Here is an 18,893-nt window from a genome sequence, read left to right on the forward strand (position 1 = left end):
CTTATAACTCTTTATTGCAAGGAGCACACTAACCTAGTAACTGCGGGGAGGGGTGGGAGACATATGACAGGAAAAGACAAGTGGAGAGGGTGCTGGTAGCCAGTGACCCGTGGACTTATGAGTTCTTGGCCCAACCCTAGCTCTGCACAAGAATAGCTGCAGTGCACGAAGTCTGAGAAGAGAGTCAAAGAGAACCACGGGGTGTGAGCGTCACAGGCCAGAAAGCAAATTGGAAGAGAAGACGGGTGTTAGCACAGAAACAGAAGAGATAAGCTTGGAGAACGCGAGACATATGAATTGTCTGTGGAGGAGCACGTTTAGAGATGAAAGACCATGAGCTGCACAGGGAGGCTCTGGCTTTGCATGTCTCACTTCCTTGCTGTGATATCTGGTGCAAGTCACTTAAGCTCTCTGGGTCCCCATTTCTCAAATGTAAGGGGCACAAACTAGAAGAGATGGCCTACAAACTCCTTGACGGCATGGCTGTACTGTTGCATCCTTACAGGGTCAGGCACAGGCATCAAGAGGGGGTCTGTACCTGAGGATACAAATGCAGAGGCAATATGAAGCTGAGCCTCTGTCAGGTTGCTCTTCTCCAGAACAACTCACGAGCCCCTCTTGGTATATAGTTGCACACCTGAAAACTCTCTAAAAGAGAAAACCCCAAGCACAAGCGGAGGGGGGCTTGCAAGCCACTGTCCAGTAGCCCAAGATTACTAGGCATCTCCACTAGTTTCCTGAAAGATTTGAAAAATCACAGAAAACTTTTCACCCTAAAAATGATAGAGATGGAGGAGGGAAGGGAAGGTGGGTTATAAGATATGAGTTCATCTTTTCCATCTGAGTTTGATGTAAAGTTTTAGAGAAAAAAAACAAACAAACAGAGAAAAGGCAATCCGCTGGCTTCATCAGATTGTTCATCCTTAATATAGGAATCAAACCACGTGTTTCTTGGAGTTGTGGCTCTTCCCTAATGCTGTTCCCAGCTTAGCTGCTAAGCTCACTATTGCATCAGGTCTACTACAGACTTTGGGATTGGGACCTCATCTTTGGCCAAGGCAAGCCTTGCTATGAAAATCAGAGAAACATAGGGGAAACATGCTCTGTGTCTCCCCCAAGAGGGTCTAGAGACAATTGGATCCAAAGATCACTAGGATCAACCAAGTTGTTGAGCACAGATGAGAGATAAGACCACTGAGCTGCTCAGCCACTTGTATGGTAGCTATCTTCTAAGCAGGGAAGTGGGCAGAAAGTTGTGCTTAAAAACAACAACAACAACAACAAAAACAGAGTAAATTGTTGTTTAGTCAAGAAGTTGTGTCAGTCTTTTGCAACCCTGGAATTTTCGAGGCAAGAATACTGGAGTGGCTTGCCATTTTCTTCTCTGAAGGATCTTCCTGAGCCAGGGAACAAACCATATCTCTTATGTCTTCTGCATCAGCAAGTGGGTTCTTAACCTCTAGGACCACCTGGGAAGCCCAGAAGCTAAGAGGTTTCCCTTAAACAGACACTGTCCCCAGCCAACCAGGATGAGAGACGACTTTGGTGTGACAACTGCCCCCTTTGTCACATCCTGATGAGGACTTTCTAGACCCAAACCCCTGGATTTCCAGTTGCTCCACTTTACAGTGCTTCCCAGGTAGCTCTGATGGTAAAGAATCTGCCTGCGATATAAAGTAGGTAGGACAGCAGGCTGCCTCCCCAAGGTCAGGTTAGACAAGGAACCCATCTGCCCCCAGGCCCAAGTCCTTTGTGCTGGGTCCCCATCTCTGTGCCCGGCTCCACCCCTGGATTTCCTCTGGGGAGGGGAAGCTCCAGTGACAGTACCAGCCTCGAGGGGGACTGTGCTCGTCCCTTCAGATCTGTCTACTTTTCCATTGTTATTCTCATTCATTCATTAACACATTTTTAAAATGTCTATTGAGTGCATGCTGGTGTGTGAAGTGCTGTAAAATTTGTCCTAAAACTTTACTTTTTATTAAAAGTTTGTAATGTGACGTTGTAAAGAATGTGACAAAACATATTTAGAAATGCCTAATTTATCTGGGTATTTTCCAGAATGAGCTGTTCCACCTTCTAGGTGGGATGATATGAAACTAGGGGAATCCCACAGTGCATCTGGTTCCCCTTCCCCAGAGAGGGGGCCACGCAGCCCCTACTTGAGCCAATTGTTCATTAGGGAACAGATCTCACTGTGTCACAGACTCTATGTGGAAGGCAAGTCGTGGGCGTCCAGCCCACCACCACCTGACACATGGGTCTCTGACCTATTCTGTCTCCATTGACCTTGCAACTTGAGGGTCCACCATCCCACCGGAAGGCTGCTCATCACCCCAAGACCAATGTAGCAAAAGCTGTCTTCCCCAGCGCTGGGCAGGCTGTTCCCCATCCCCTCTGCAGAGTGTTCTTCCCAATGCCCTTAATGCACTCAGTGTTCATGCCAAACAGGTGAGCTCCAGTCCATGGGCACAGTTGTCTCCTGAAGTTGAGCTGAACACTTAACAAGAGTTAAGTCTGGGTTTCTGAAGCTCTTTATTTTAAGGTCCTTGTTCTTGTAGCCATTTAGTTCAATTAGGACTTAGGAAATGCAAGTGTTAAGTTTGTTTCTATGAAATCTATGCTCATAACTTTGGGAAGAGTGGAGCAGACCAGAGAGGACAGTGCACTTCCAAGTTTGTAGCATCAGGACCCCTCTCCTAGTGTCTGGTCTGAGGATGCTGCGGGCCGGGAAGTCTGCACCTGCCGCCCAGCTCTCCTATATCTTGCTGTGGGCACCGGCCCGCTGGCTCTTCCCGCACAACACCTGCCAAGAGCTTGTGAACTTACTTTAATGCCCACACCACTCAGGGGTTTGCTGTTGTCTCTCTGATCCTTAACTGGTGTGTGTTTTGCTTTTTTGTTAATCACAACCTAAAAGTTGAGAGTTATGTTTAATTGGTGGTAGTTTTTAGGACTTCAAGCCCAGGAGGCAGCATCGAAAGTGACCCTAGGAGAGTGCTCCAGGGAGGTGAGGAGAGCAGCCAGGTTATATAGAAGTTTTGCAACAAAGGGCAGGTAATCTGAACATCAAAAGATTCTTGTGAATTAAAGAAAGCCAGATACCCCAAGTTGAAGACTTTAGTGCTTTTCTATGTAAGGGAAGATGCAAGAGTCTGGGCTCACTGAAATCATTCCTTTCATATGCAGCTCAGCTCTCTGGGGCCAGTGTCTTGTGCTTTCTCAATCTGAGCTCTCTAGGGGCTCACTGAAGGGAGTGGCTACGGTCTGATGGCTGTCAGATCACAGGTATTCTTCTCTTTCCTGAGTTCCCTTAAGGCTCACCAGGCCACAAAGGAGGGTTGCAGTCGCTGATGGCTGTGACATCCTTGTTTATTGATAAGGCAGGAAATACTCCATTTCTCATTAGGTATGTCAAAAAGCGGGGATTTAAATCAGGGAATCTACACAGGAAGCTGAGAGGGCAAAAAGAGGATGCTCAAACGAGTCAGAGATTCTTAATTAAAGGAAGCAGCTCTCAGCACTGGGGTGAGACGCATGAGAAGGAGGAGCACAGTCTCTGTGGAGGGGCCCAGCCTGGCGAGTGCTGGGTGACCAGACAGGCCAGCCTACCTACTGCAGAGATACCCAGGGAAGGACACCAGGCAAGGATGGAGCAAGGCTCATAGGAATATTCTTACTTCTGAGGGCCTGTCCCAGCAGCTGCTCCCCCTGCCACGGTGGAGCTGTGCCCCCTGGCATGCCAAGGGCTGGAGACCAGACAGGTCCGAGGATGAGAGTAGGCTGATCTGAGCTGGAAGCCAGAAAAATGTCTTCTTACCTGCCCCCCTCCCCCCCGACCTTCCAAGCTCCTGCCAGGGTCCCTTCTTGGCCAAGCCTAGCACGAAGCTGGTGTCAAGGGTCTGGGGACTCCCACCTGCCGGGCCCCCACTCAGCTGGGCTCCTTTTGCCTGACTCCACCTAAGAGATTCGCTCATCAAGCTAGTTAAAGCTATTCGTGAGTGAAAACTGGAAAGACTGTCGTAAGAGACAAATGCACGCACTTTAGACCTTGGCAGTGGTGTTGCGTTAAACATATCCATGTAGCCGAATCAGGGAGGTGACACATCTTTCCTGAGATGTCCAACCAGAGCTCAGTGGTCACTCAGCGCTGTCCGGCATCAGGCATGATTTCTCCTTGAAACTCGCCTTCCTGCTCCAAAACAGATTGCTTCCTTCCTTCTTCTGTGTTCTCACACTTCCAACTGTCTACCTCCACCACTCCAAACTGCTGGTCTCACTTCCTATTTCAGTGAGAAAAGAGAAGCAATTAATTAAGTTAGAGCTGCTGTATTTTCCCACTGCTAAGTCCACCTGCTTCTGTACCTGTCACCTGGCTTCCCTTTACACATTCCTTCCTGGCTGCATGGACCCAGTGCACACAGGGGGCCCACTGTAAACCACCGGTGGGTACTTGTTGAATCAAAGGAAGAATGATTATCTGCTGGGTGACAAAGCCCTTTGCTAGGTGTGCTTGACCCAAAATCGAATGGCACAGTCCTCCTCTCAGAGAATTCAACCTAAGAAAAAGAAAAACCAAAAAATTGTTATGGCTCAGCAAGTTGTGTTCTGTCAGTGGGCATAAGGTCACATAGAATGACCTCTTATAGAAAAGGATACAGAGCAAGTAGAAAAGCTGCACTGTCTATGACGTCAGGGCACATTGGAAGGATCAGGGAAGCTTCCATGAAAAGAGAGACCTTTGAGCTGGGTCACAAACGTGTGGAGTATTTTGTCACATTCAATAAAAAAAAGATAGTAACATGAACAAAACCAGAAGAGAGAGGTCAGGGGGTTTGTCTGCACCTGTCTGTTCAGCCATGCTGGCAGATAACATCTCCTCAAAGCAATGAGATTGCTGGTGTTACTTACAGCACATAATAGATTTATTCCTGCTATTTGAAAGATATTTCTAGTAGCAGGGTATATCCTGCATATATACTTTACAAAAATACACCGATTTTTCTGTCCATATTACTTTTCAGCCTATGTTTTTACGTTGTTCATTACTTGGGGTTAGCAATAAATTAACCATTTAAGTAGTAAATTGCCAATCTGCTTAATTGCTACATATATGGAGTTGAGTTTTCAAGTTTTTTTAATTTTTTAAATTTATTTTTAGCTGCACTGGGTCCTTGTTGCTTTGTGGGCTTTTCTCTAGTTGTGGCAAGCGGGGGCTACTCTGGTGTCCGTGCAGTGGCTTCTCCTCATTGCAGTGGCTTCTCCTCATTGCAGTGGCTTCTCCTCATTGCAGTGGCTTCTCCTCGTTGCAGTGGCTTCTCCTCATTGCAGTGGCTTCCCCTCATTGCAGTGGCTTCTCTTCTTGTGGAGCATGGGCTCTAGGCACACCGGCTTCAGTAACTGGCACGCGGGCTTAGTTGCTCCATGGCATGTGGGATCTTCCCAGACCAGGGATCAAACCCTGCATTGGCAGGTGGCTTCTTAACCCCTGGACCACCAGGGGCTCCTTTGAAGACCTATTATCATCAATAACTCTGTAAGGAGAGGCTCACACACCCGACAGGCTTGTTGGCCACACTGCTCCACTGTGTTGAAAAGTATTGGCAGAATAAACGATGGATGCCATGGGATAATGATATTATTGATCCCTGTATTTCACATTCAATCACCTCTGAGTCATGGTACCATTCCAAGTTAGAAGAACAGGGAGAAGCTGCATTTGCTGATCACTGATTCAAGTGCTTGAAATCAACTCTGTGTGGTAGCAGCCCCCAGCACAGCTGTGAACAGTTTTGAATTTGAATCATTTTGAACATAATATGAAATAAGGGCCTGACTATTTTTAGGTTCTACTTAATTATCTCCAATAATCAAGCACAAATCTTGGTATTTTTCCACTCAGTATTCCTCTTCTCTCTCTCTCCTCCTCAGTGAGGTGGGAGTGAGCGTGCATGCGTGTCCAGGGTGTGGTGACAGACTGGGTGCTGTGGGGGTGGGGTGACAGATCAAACAATTGCACACACATGGCCCGCAAGACCAGAGACCTGGTGGGAAGTTGTGGGGCAGTCGGTGCAATAAAGAAGCAAACAGAAATAAGGGTTGTCTACAGTGAATAGGGGTCCCCAAACAGCCACTGTTCCTTTGTCTTTCTTGTGGATTCCTGGTTTACCAACCTCCAGCTTTTGAAGTGCGGTGCTGGAGAAGACTCAAGAGTCAAACCAGTCAATCCTAAAGGAAATCAACCCTGAATATTCATTGGAAGGGCTGATGCTGAAGCTGAAGCTTCAATACTTTGGCCACCTGATGCAAAGAGCCAACTCATTGGAAAAGACCCTGATGCTGGGAAAGATTGAGGGCAGGAGGAGAAGGGGACAACAGAAGATGAGGTGGTTGGATGGCATTACCAACTCAATGGACATGAGTTTGAACAAACTCAGGGAGATAGTGAAGGACAGGGAAGCCTGGCATGTTGCAGTCCATGGGGTCACAAAGAATCAGACACAAATGAGTGATTGAACAACAACAACTTCCACTCTCCCCTAATATTTCAGTAATGTTTCAGCCCTTCATACCTTCATGGCATAAACTCACGGAAAAGCAGAGACATTACTTTGCCAACAAAGGTCCGTCTAGTCAAGGCTATGGTTTTTCCAGTGGTCATGTATGGATGTGAGAGTTGGACTGTGAAGAAAGCTGAGCGCCAAAGAATTGATGCTTTTGAACTGTGGTGTTGGAGAAGACTCTTGAGAGTCCCTTGGACTGCAAGGAGATCCAACCAGTCCGTTCTGAAGGAGATCAGCCCTGGGATTTCTTTGGAAGGAATGATGCTAAAGCTGAAACTCCAGTACTTTGGCCGTCTCATGCCAAGAGTTGACTCATTGGAAAAGACTGATGCTGGGAGGGATTGGGGGCAGGAGGAGAAGGGGACGACAGAGGATGAGATGGCTGGATGACATCACCGACTCAATGGACATGAGTCTGAGTGAACTCCGGGAGTTGGTGATGGACAGGGAGGCCTGGTGTGCTGCAATTCATGGGGTCGCAAAGAGTCGGACACGACTGAGCGACTGAACTGAAGAGATGTGAGTCTCAGTTTTATTCAAGGACCTTATTGATGGTGATAACCAAGGACAGGGCCTCTCAGCAACTCTGAGGAAACTGTTCCAAAGGGGTAAAGGAGGAACTAGTTTGGATATGATTTCTGACTGGGAATGCATGCAATCCAGCATGCATGCATGCTTGCTAAGTCTCTTCAATAGTGTCTGACTCTTTATGACCCCATGGACTGTAGCCGTCCAGGCTCCTCTTTCCATGGAGATTCTCCAGGCAAGAATATTGGAATGGGTTGCCATGCCTCCTTCAGGGGATCTTCATGGCCCAGGGGTTGAACCCAAGTCTCTTATGGGTCCTGCCTTGGCTGCTGTTGTTGCTGCTAAGTCGCTTCAGTCGTGTCCAACTCTGTGCGACCCCATAGATGGCAGCCCACCAGGCTCCCCCGTCGCTGGGATTCTCCAGGCAAGAACACTGAAGTGGGTTGCCATTTCCTTCTCCAATTCATGAAAGTGAAAAGTGAAAGTGAAGTCGCTCTGTCGTGTCCGACTTCACGACCCCACGGACTGCAGCCCACCAGGCCCCTCCATCCATGGGGTTTTCCAGGCAAGAGTACTGGAGTGGGGTGCCATCGCCTTCTCTGCCTGCATTGGCAGGTGAGCTCTTTACCACTAGCCTCACCTGGGAAGTGTGCAATCCAGCATACATCCTGCTAAAAGGTTGCTGCTGCTCCCAAAGAACAGGTACCTTAAGTTAATGATTTTAGTGCTTTTCTATATATGGAAAATGCAAGAATCAGGGTTCATTAAAATTCTTCCTGGGACTTCCCTAGTGTTTCGGTGGTTAAAACATTGCCTTCCCCAATACAGGGGATGTAGGTTCGATTTCTATTCAGACAGCTAAGATGCCACATGCCTTGGGGCCAAAAAACCAAAACCAAAAGTGGAAACAATTTTGTAACAAATTCAGTAAAGACTTTTAACAAATTGTCTACATTTAAAAAAACCTAAAATAAAAAATAAAATTATTCCTGAGATATACATCTACCTTTCTGTGGGGCCTGATTTTCCAAAGCACAGAGTGCTTCATCCTGACTTTATCCTGAATCCTACTAGTGTCCATTGTTCCTCACTCTTAGAGATTGATGACTTAACCTTTGCAGAACTGGGTGGGGAGCAACGCTCTTTGGGTTTGTTTGGTTTTTTTGCTGTTTGTTTACAAAGGAAATAGCAGCCCACTCATCTAACTTTTATGCCACACTCAGTGCAGGTATTTACTTTGAATATCAACATACTGTAATTGTTATTTCTAAAAACTAAAAAATAGCTACCCCAAATGCTCTCTGAGCAGGGTTGAAGTGAGGTCAACTTCATAAAAAATTCAAAAGTGGCTTACTTTGGTATTTTCCCAATTTTTTTCTAGGAAGCCACAGACAGAGTGGCATGCTCAGGGTTTTCTTTCCCAATTCGGGTTGGGGGTGTGGATTAAGGGAAGCACCCAAAACCATAAATTGCTTTCATCATGAAACCCATTCTCAATGACAAACTTTTGCCGCCACAAAACGTGCATTTGAGTCTAGAAATATTTTAGAAAGTTAGACTGAGTTTTAAAGCATTCCTTAGTCATGGAAGCTAATATTTTCTTGATGACTCAGCAGGAGTAAAGACATGGGATCGTTTCCTGTTGACTGATTTAAGAAAGGCCTTTTTTCCACTGAACCACTCAGGCATGCATGGGAGCCCATATGTATGCAATCAATCGGTAGAGATGAGATCCCATCTCAGTGAGCCAGATGCAAGCAGGAGGAAAAAGGAGCAACGTTCAATTGGTCTGTAAATGCTCCTTAGCATAAAAGCACGTGGAGATTCAGTCCCAAGGCGCACAATGAGCTTCTGATTGCAGGAGGACAGGCCTGCTGAGAGCTGCCTCAGAAGGGTTTGTCAGCACTTCCATTGTGATTCTTCATTTCCGCAGCTTTCCACTCAGCTGAAGAAAAAGTCCAAGAGTCTGTGAGACTAAGGAGTCTCCAAACCTCCAAAACTTTTAAAACATTCACAGTATCATCACTTCACACACTTGGGTGTGGAGTTCTCCAGTGTAGGGTTGAAATGTAGGGTTTTCCAGTGTGTAGGTTCCTGTGAGGGCTTCACTTTGTCAACAAAGGTCTGTATAGTCAAAGCTATGGTTTTTCTAGTAGCCATGTTTGATGTGAGAGTTGAACCACAAAGAAGGTTGAGTGCTGAAGAGTTAATGCTTTTTAATTGTGGTGCTGGAGAAGACTCTTGAGCCTCTCTTGGGAAGCAAGATCAAACCAGTTAATCCTAAAGGAAACCAACACTGAATATTCATTGGGAGGACTGTTGCTGAAGATGAAACTCTAAAACTTTGGCCACGTGATGTGAAGAGCTGACTTATTGGAAAAAGGCCCTGATGCTGGAAAAGATTGAGGGTAGATGAAGGAGGCAGCAGAGGATAAGATGGTTGGATGGCATCATCAACTCAATGGCATGAATTGGAGCAAACTCCAGGAGATAGTGGAGGACAGAGAAGCCTGGCATGTTGCAGTCCATGGGGTCGCAAAGAGTTGGACATGACTTAGGGACTGAACAACGACAACAAACCAACCTTACCACCAAGACTATACTACTAATCCAGGGAACTGGAAATGCTACATCACTGCTTCTTCCAGGAAGGAAAGAAGGATGAAAAATTCAACACACTGAAATATCAGAGGCCAAAGAAAAGCACCAGAGCTCCATAAATTCTGCATACCCCAGTGGTGCCCCAATTCTCCACTTACTTGATGCTTGTCAGGATATCTAACGCTCTCCTATACATCGAGGGCACGGCGGGGGAATAAAGTGAGACAGTAATCTGATATTATCAGACCCCAGAAGGTACTTCTGGAAATACTAATTGGATTTTTCTTCAGCTCTTTTTAATTTAGTGAGTTCTAGGAGAAGATCACACCTCTCCTAACACTTATAAAGAGAATTTGTGAGCAAGATTGTGCACGAGTAATACCTACTTGACGCTCGAGGCAACACGTTGCCATGGTACCAATCAGATTTCATCTTCATTGGGGGAATAGAAATTAAAACTGACAACATTTGAGTGTCACTGTTTTCGTTGGTCCCAGTAAGCAGTGTGAGTGCTCGAAAGGAGAAGAGGTCTAGTTTTGTTGTTGTTTTCTGGTTTTGAAACAATAGTACATTAAAATGAATAGGACACAAATAGTCTAATGAGTTTAGAGAAACAAAGAATCCCCCAAAGGAGCTCATTATTCTTATAAATTTGTGTTATCAAAGGGTGCTGAAATGCCGAAAAGCAAGTTCTTAATGGTCAGAAGCAGCGGTGTCATGTCCCAGCCAGAGAGACTGAGCTGGAGACAAATGGGGTTCAAAGGCAGGATTGATCTGCAAGCATAATTGGCTATTTTTATGGCTTTAAAATTCTGATCTTATATGAGAACTGTAAAATATCCATTGTGCTTCGGGAAACATCTGTGCATTTGGCTCTATAATAAAACAAATATTGCAAATCAAGAGAGGTTGCCTGCTATGGAGAAAAACAAGAGAATGATTAACTTGAAATTCAGGAAAGTGGTTGCCCATGGGAATGAAGTGGAGGGAGAAAGGGGTTTCAAAGACATTGGTTACATTCCATTTCTTCTTTTTTAAAATTTTATTTATTTATTTTACTTATTTTTATTTTGGGCTGTGTTGGTTCCTCATTGTTGCTCAGGCACAGCGAGCAGGGGCCACTCTCTAGTTGGGGTGTACAGGCTGTTGCTGGGAGAAGTCACTTCTGACTCTATACTGGAACTGTTTCTTTGACTGGCTTTCTGTTCCTTTTGTTATTATGCACACAGTACATGCTCAGTCACTTTAGTCGTGTCCGACTCTGTGACCCCATGGACTGCAGCCCACCAGGCTTCCCTGTCCTTCACTATCTCCCAGAGTTTGCTCAAACTCGTGTTCATTGAGTCAGTGATGCCATCCAAACATCTCATTTTCTGCTGCCTCCTCCTTTTGCCGTCAATCCTTCCCAGTATCAGAATCTTTTCCAGTGAGTCAGCTCCTTGCATCAGGTGGCCAAGGTATTGGAGCTTCAGCTTCAGCATCAGTCCTTCCAATGAAAATATTCAGGGTTGATTTCCTTTAGATTTGACTGGTTTGATCTCCTTAGTGTCCAAGGGACTCTCAAGAGTCTTCTCCAGCACCACAGTGCTGGCTGCTGGTTCCCACTTAATTTCTCAGAGCACAGACAGGAGGTATGACTATTGCAGTGCAAATTTCCCAGGCATTTCTATTCACTTGCCCACATTTAGATCCTAATATCAGAGAAGCATAGATAAATTTGGGCTGCTGTCTTTCACTCCTGGTTTTGTTTGAGGCTCTAGGGTCAAAGAAAGAGTCAGGATGCCTTCTGTTGCCCTGCATCACATCCTGGGGTGGTTTTCCAAGCAGAACTAGGTTGGGGTGGGAGGCTGCCACAGAACCCATGGCCTGGCCTCTGAAAACTGTGGTAACTCTCAGAGGCTCGATTTCTTTCCTCTGAGGTGGGGAACTACTTCAAGTGTTACAATGAACACTTATTATGGCATAACACACATAAAACCCTGAGCTCGAGGCCTGACACTTAATATTAACTCAGAAAACATTTCATGTGCTTCCTCTTACCGTTCTAACGAAATTAAATTCACAGTCGTGTCTCAAAGGGAAAGCTTCTGTCCTCAGAAGAACTGCCTGCGTCTGCGCTGCTTCATTGGTTCTGATGAAAGGCAGGCTGAGGGAATCTGGCAGCATCCAATTCTCCCAAATCTGTCCAAGTATCCTGAGGAATAATCAAACTGAAGCCCACGCTGAACTTCAGGGCGGCAGGGATGAACACCAAATGTGATGTGGCGTCTTAGCAAGCAAAAATGAAAGACCGATGTCACTGACAGGCTAGTTTGGAGGTGACCTGGCCACTGTCCTTACCCCAACCTCCTTCAATAGGAGTTCAGTGTAAGGATGAGTAAGAAATGTGTGCAAAACTTCTGTGATAACATGTAAAAGGGTAAAAGCCATTTCTACAATAATCAACACAATTGAGAAAAGACACGTTCCTTCTAAATGTGGAAAGGGAAAAGGGAAACCCTTCAGGAAATTAAGTCTGAGCCCCATGGCATTGTTCTGCTTCTGTAGAAAGCCAGATAGTACAAAAACATACAATTTATTTATTTTTTTCTAATTTATTATTATTATTATTATTATTTTTAACCTTACAATATTGTATTGGATTTGCCATACATCAACATGCATCCGCCACGGGTGTACATATGTCCCCCATCCTGAAGCCCCCCTCCCACCTCCCTCTCCATACCATCCCTCTGGGTCATCCCAGTGCACCAGCCCCAAGCTTCCTGTATCCTGCATTAAAAAAAAAAAAACATACAATTTAGATGAACTTTTAGCTGCTGTATTTCTCTCATTTTCTTCATTCCCAGTTATTTTTAATAGTTTCAATCTGTTTCAAAAACCAACAAGTGATGTCTTGTGGGGCAGGACATGCAAGCAGAGACTGGGCTTTGTCCACCAAGTTGTCACCCAGAAGAGAACCAGGCCCAAAGCCCCCACTCCCACTCCCAGAACATCCCTCTGCTGCTTCTGCAGAGGTGTCCTTGGTTTCTCTAGTGTCTGCTCTGCATATGGCAACTACTATTTATTAACATGGTTAATCTCAACAGAATAGAAGTGATTTATGCCTTTGATGAAATGGCCCAAGTTGACCATCTCAAAATACATAAAAATATATTTGTTGTTAGTCTCTCAGTCGTGTTTAACTCTTTGTGACCCCATGGACTATAGCCTACCAGGCTCCTCTGTCCATGGGGATTCCCCAGGCAAGAATACGCAAGTGAGTTGCCATGTCCTCCTCCAGGAGATCTTCCAGACCCAGTGATTGAACCCGTGTCTCCTGCATTAGCAGGTGGATTCTTTACTGCTGAGCCACCAGGGAAGCACTATAAACATTTTACATGGAATTATTTCATCAAAGCATTTCCGCCCCCATCACACCTCTTCTCCCCACAGTGAAATTTTTCTTCTTATTCTTATTTTCCAAATGGGGTGCAAAGATCCAAGAGGTCAAATTCTAGAACTAAGAGAAGATATCAGATCAAAGTCAGAAAGAGACCCATGTCTTGTCTTCCACTTATATTGTGTTTCCTCCAAAAAAATTAATATTATGCAAATTCTAAATATTGATACTAAAGAAGAGATTTTTTTTCTGTAAATCTTTGTAACGTTTCAACTGGAGATGCCTTTGTCAACTTTTCTCATCCTAAATGGCCAAGAAAGGCAATAATTATTTTTCTGATGCTGAGGTTTGATATTCTAGTAGAAGAACGCAAAGTGTGACTTGTATTTAACTCTATTCCAACAAGAGTATGCAGTCATGAATGGAAGTGATCACTGACCTGGAACGAGATTACTCTGAACATGACACGATTACACAAAGTGGAAGCATTTATTTTTAGTGAACTGCTTTTTAAAAGCTGCTGTGAATATATGCCAAAGGATAAAATGCTAGCTACTAGGTTTTGAGAAGCAGAATAAAATACAATACTGAGTTACTGAGGGATGATATATTTTGGCTGAGGTGGCTGAGGTGGTGTGTTTTAGAGTTGGTAGCAATAAAGGTAATCAGGTGATGCTTAATGTTGCCAAGAGACTGCAGTGAAGCCATTAAAGGGAGGAGAACGAGAGGGCGTTGGGAAGGTCAGAGCTTCGATTGTGGAAGATTTCTATTAGGTATTAATGGCATTGACACTTACAGCGGCCTAAAGGTGGAAAATTTATTTGTAAAAAAAAAAATTTTTTTTTCTCTGTTGCAGAAGGATGGATGGGTAACCAGCTAATATACTGAGCTTTCTCAGCTGGTTTCCTGGAGGGAAATGTCATTCACTGATGCTTGCTATTTTTGTAGCATCTCTTATTTTATCACTCAGGACATTAAGTACCTGGTCTGTTAATTCCCAAAATACTGAGGACGGTGTGCTGGGTGATAGTGGGGAGAGTCAGATGTGTAGATGTTAGACACTGCCTTTATTGAGGGGGTAAGTGAATGTCAAATGCTCAAACCTAAGCAGACTGAAAGCAACTGCTTTCCCCCAGCTCTGATCTGCCTCGTTGCACCTCTGACCTCAAGAGGTTCTTACATATCTCAAAATACATCTCTCATATTTTTTGATCCTCAGTACACCCAGCAAAAGCTACAGGAACTGCCTAAGAGCCAAGGAGGAGAGTAAACCACTTAGTCAAGTGTAAAGGAAACCACTGAAACACCTTAGTTTAGGCATTTGGTTGAGCAGGAATTTTTGGTTGGAATTTTTTTTAATTTTTAGTGTGACTGATTATTATTTTAGGTGAATTGGTATCACGATTTGGAATTTGCTAAGATGAGAAGTATTAACTAGTTCACATTTCTGAAATGATTCCCATTTTCCTGGTAATTAGAACAAAGTCCTCATTGTTTAGGCATGAATTTCACTTAACCCCCTCTCCCAGTGGTCTTTAAAATTTCTAGTATTATCCCCCTGTTACCTAAGAGTATGATGAGAAGTTTGGGGAGGAACTTTATTATCCCAAAGTCACTCAAAAGGAAATAGAGCTGCAGAAAAATAACTTGTCTAAGGTCATAGGAAAAAAAGGGCAGAACCATGATTGAAACACAGGCCATCTGACTGCAGAAATAGCATACATACCTGCTCCTCTATACTGCAAACTGTATTCACCATTAATTGTCACCCATTCTGTCTCATATTTTGATGTATATTTAGAGAGGGGAGAAGTCGAGTTAGAATCCTGAGTCTTATTCCATAAGTCTCTCTTACAAATCGTCACTGGTGTTCCCATATCATTTGGGCACATAGAATGTGGTTGCAGAAAGTGTAACTTGGGATGGGGAAGACTTTCAAGAGGAGAAACTGCTTATGGCAGAGTACAGGGCAGGGTAGGAGGGCGTGTTCTGGGAGCAGCAACTTGCTATGCGTGCCTGGCAGTGACCAGCAGAGCTGTTGATGGGAAATTGTGGGTTGAGCTTGGAAACGCCACTAGAGTCAGATCATAGGCAGAAAAACCATTCAGGGAAAAATATTTCTTCATTTCTCTGGGGGAAAAAGAAGCACATTCAGGGAAAACTGAGTAAGATGTCAAATGTGTTATTTTACATTATTTCATTGGCTTTGTTTACCTTGTCAGGTCATGGTTAGAGCAAGAAGGGCCACAGGGTCAGAGCAAACAAGTCCTAGAAATAGTAGCCTTGTAACTTACAATTTGACTGCAGAATTATCTTTACCAAGGAAGAAAATAATAACCAAAAGATAGGACTAGAAACGGCAACTCCAGGTGAGGACTCTGGGTGTTTTACTTTGTTTTTCACTGAACCATTGCATAGAATGGTTGCATTTATTCCAACTGGAGGAAAATGATCCTTGAAAACATGGAGGCGGCAGAACACCTTGGAGACATTTACCTACAAATTAGTAAACAGGGAATTAGGTGTAATGACAGTAAATACAGGCTGTCAAGAAACTCAGTTGAAGCCAATAACAGAGAGTGACTGCAAGGAGCCTCTGAAAGCATCCTCAGCGTGCACGAGGTGTGTTCATAAGGTAGTAAGCCTGATTCTTTGGCAAATACACCTACTGTACAAATTCCAAATAATTATTGTCACGTCCAAAACAGATTCTGTGGGTAAGCATGGTGAGTTAGCGTCATGGCTAAAAATACACCAGGAACTCCTTGGGGATTGCCAGTCCCAGAGAATGAGATGGTTAGATAGCTTCACTGACTCAGGGGGCATGACTCTGAACAAACTCCAGGAGATAGTGAATGACTGGGGGGTCCAGTGGGCTTCAGTTCATGGGGTCGCAGAGAGTCAGACATGACTTAGTGACTGAACAACAACAATAAAACAAATAGTACTTTTTTTCTTTGAGAGTAGGAGTGATCTTTGGGAAATATTTTTTAAAAAATTACAGAATTGAGTGTACTAAAGAATGATAATCTAAATTTGCAATATGCTGTAGGGTCCAGCAGAAAGTGATTATTATAAAGAGACAGGTGTTACTGACTAAAAGCCCTTCAGTCCAAAGCCCTGCTAATGACCAATACGGGAAAAGAGTCTTAAAAACAATGGATATGTGTATGTGTATAACTGATTCACTTTGCTGTACACCTCAAACTAACACACCAGTGCAATCAACTATATTGCAATAAAAATTAATTAAAAAAAATAAAATAAGGAGCCATAGAAGATTTCACAGTTGCTAATGATTTCTGTCTCCTAGAGTCCGAGAGAAAATGTGTTGGACGAAGTGCTTTTTCATAAGAAGCTTCCAAGGGAAAAATGCAAAAAATCAACTGGCAAGTAGTAAAGAAAGGACACGAATGCACCATACAAGTGAGAATCAGAAATTCGGTGCTAGATTTTATCTCCTGCGGAGTCTGCTCTAGGGTTTCACAATCATTTATTCATTTAACAAATATTTATCAAGCACCTCTAGTTTGCCAGGCTCTTCTCCTCCCAGTACTTAATATGAAATGTCTTTTGAAGCAAAGTGAAGCCACGAGCCTGTCTTTGAGTCCTTGGCAACCTGCGTAGTTACTGCTCCTTCCAGTTACCTGGAAACACATCCATGCCCTCAGGTTGCCAGAGCCTGCTTGAAACCTTACATCTAATATCTCTCTTTCTCTCCATCTGCCTAAGGCTCGCTGTCAGAGGCCCTGCCAGGGGCTGGCTTCCGTGCTGTAATTATTATGTTCAAGTTGAACCAAGGCCTCTGCAGTAACCCCTGAACCCAGGGTAAAATGCTAAGGAAAAGAACCAAATTCTGACAAATGGAAACTGTCCTGTGGTTATCTCAATCTCCAGTGAGGTTGCCCACAGGTCAAGAGATAAATTTAACCATTCATTTGTGAGCCTATGGAGGTTTCTGGCTGAGGCATATTTAAAAACAAAAAGAAAAATATTTTTAATGCTTGTTAACTCCTTAACCTTGGATTTCTAGTGTTTTTGTGAATCACACGGAAAAACTGAGGGAGTTAGGTAAGTAGTATCATGTGCTTGAAATCATCAATTTCAACATAAAGTTTATGACTAGCGATATAAGCCTTAATAATAAATTTAATTTTCATATCAAGAAGAAATTAGTCTTTGTCATCTCTCATGTGCTGCCTAGTTAGAAAATTCTGAAAAGGGTTCCTCTCAAAGAAAGCACAGCATTTTTGTTCCATTGAAATAGATTATGCATGCATGTTCAGTCTTGTCAGATTCTACAACCCCATGGAGCCCACCAGGCTCCTCTGTCCATGGGATTTCCCAGGCAAGAATACTGGAGTGGGTTGCCATTTCCTACTCCAGGGGATCTTCCTGACCCAGGGATCGAAAATGCGTCTCCTGCGTCTCCTGCATTGGCAGGTGGATTCTTTACCACTGAACCACATGGGAAGCCCAACATACATTAAAGTTCGCATCAGGTGGTTATTTTCCTCCATATATAGGAGAGCCTGGTGTCGTAAAATTGAATCTTTGGAACTTTCTCCTGTTTGAATAAGTCTAGACTGTGGATGTGGGGAGGAAACTCCAGTTTCACTAAGCTTAAGTGCCATGCACACAAGTTATTGCTTAAATCGCTTTCCCACATACTGATTTTCAACACACTGTTTTGCTTTCTCTTGCTGATCTTCTCCACACACCAATTTCTGGCCCTAAGTCCCCTGAAGGTGACTGCTTCTCCAGGGCCATAGCAGTGACCTTGACAAGGATTTGGCTCCCGTTTGTTGCCAGGTACACTGAGGAATTTAATTACCCAAGGAGCCCCCCAGTAGATTATGGGAAAAAAGGAACTCGGAAGTCTTTCTCATTTTTTCCTTTCCTGCTACCAAATTTTTAAATGTAAAAATACATTTGAGTTCCCAAATTGGCAGGTTACATGGTGAATTTGATTAAGTGCTTTACTCTAAAAACTCCCAAAGTTTGACAACACTCTCTGCTGGCATATGAAACATGCAAAAATGGCTTGCCTCCCTTATAGTAAGAGTAACAACACTGAGACATTCTTTCCTATGATACTGACAAGAATCCAAATATTTGACAGTGTTTTCTGTTGGGGAACCTGTGGAGAAGAGTTAGGAGCCCTCACATGTCGATTATGGGTGTACAATGATTGAACAATATGTAAGTTTATCTTTATTCTGTTCTGGACCCAGCAAATCCACTTCTTAGAATTATCTTGGAGATATGCTTTCAAAGTATAAAACAGGAATTTCCCCAGTGATCCAGTGGTTAAGACTTCACTTCCAACATGGGGGTTGTGGGTTCGATCCCTGGCTGAGGAACTAAGATCCCACATGCTTTATGGCCAAAGGAAAAAAACATAAATGCAAATAATATTGTAGCAAATCCAATAAAGACTTTAAAATGGTTCACATCAAAAAAATCTTTAAAAGAATATGAAACAATGTTTAATGGTTCATTCATTACAGCATTACTTATAATAATAAATATTGGAATCATCCCAAATGTCTATTAATAAAGGACCAGTTGAAAAAATATGAAATAGTTACACAATGTGTTCTTATTCAAAAAGAATTTCAGCTAATGAATCTGAAAAGAATGATAGAGAGAGAAAGGTCATAATTTTGAAACTCCAAAGGAAATCATGGATTCAGTAAGCATCGTTAATGAATGAAGCCCTGTGAGAATAGGTCGATAGAAAAAGTCATAACATAGAAACCAGACTGTTTGAGCATCATAGGAAGTGCACACCAAGACCTTGTGTATCCTCCTAAATGGAG

At 43.7% G+C, this 18,893-nt stretch overlaps 1 protein-coding gene across 1 annotated transcript in view; it reads left to right on the forward strand.

Moving 5' to 3' along the window:
- XKR4 (XK related 4) overlaps positions 1-18,893 on the forward strand; it is a 329,136-nt gene that overhangs the window by 198,577 nt on the left and 111,666 nt on the right. The window lies entirely within an intron of this gene.

Source organism: Bos javanicus, chromosome 14, assembly GCF_032452875.1.
Source record: "Bos javanicus breed banteng chromosome 14, ARS-OSU_banteng_1.0, whole genome shotgun sequence".
In the NCBI taxonomy this organism is placed as follows: domain Eukaryota; kingdom Metazoa; phylum Chordata; class Mammalia; order Artiodactyla; family Bovidae; genus Bos; species Bos javanicus.